Source organism: Melanerpes formicivorus, unplaced genomic scaffold (genome assembly GCF_026170545.1).
Source record: "Melanerpes formicivorus ecotype bairdi unplaced genomic scaffold, bMelFor1.0.p_v2 SCAF_112, whole genome shotgun sequence".
Lineage (NCBI taxonomy): Eukaryota > Metazoa > Chordata > Aves > Piciformes > Picidae > Melanerpes > Melanerpes formicivorus.
This window is the reverse complement of record NW_027142464.1, coordinates 1,027,711-1,028,376: the sequence shown is the minus strand read 5'-3', so window position 1 is coordinate 1,028,376 and position 666 is coordinate 1,027,711.

Genomic DNA, 666 nt, shown 5'->3' with positions numbered 1-666 from the left:
TGAGGGCACCTGCAGAGGTTTGCTTCCTTCTCTTTCCTTGTTCAGCACCCCCCCAGGCCAGCACAGAGCACAGACACTTCCCAGGAGCCCAGAAAGGCTCAGGGTGGAAGGGAGCTCAGAGCTCAGCTGCTCCAAGCTCCCCTCCATGCTCATGGGACTCCTCTCAGCCAGACTCAGCTGCTCCAGGCCTCATCCAGCCTGGCTTTGAGCATCCCAAGGCAGGAGGCAGCCACAGCCTCCCTGGGCAACCTGTGCCAGAGCCTCAGCAGCCTCACACTCAGCAACTTCTGCTTCAGCTCCAAACCTCTGCTGAGGCCTCAGCAGGGCAGAGCCCAGGGGCAGAAGGCCTCTGTGAAGGGAGCAGAGCTCAGAGAACACCAAGAAGGGTTCTGGAAACTCTTTGTCCAGCTGCTGCAAGCCCCAGGGCCTGGCAAGGCAGCAGGAAGGACATTGGTAAGGAGCCAGGAGTCACCAGTCCTGTGCTGCAAGTTTTGCCCAATTGAAGGAAGCCATTAGGTAATCCCCTGAGTGCTTTGGGGATCACTTTGTGCAACCAGGGTGGAGGGGGAGGATGTGGGGGGGAGACACACAAAAGGGAATCAGGAACTGGTCCTGACATGCCAGGAGGAAGGGATTGAAGCCTGGAGCTGAGCTTTGGCTGCTCTG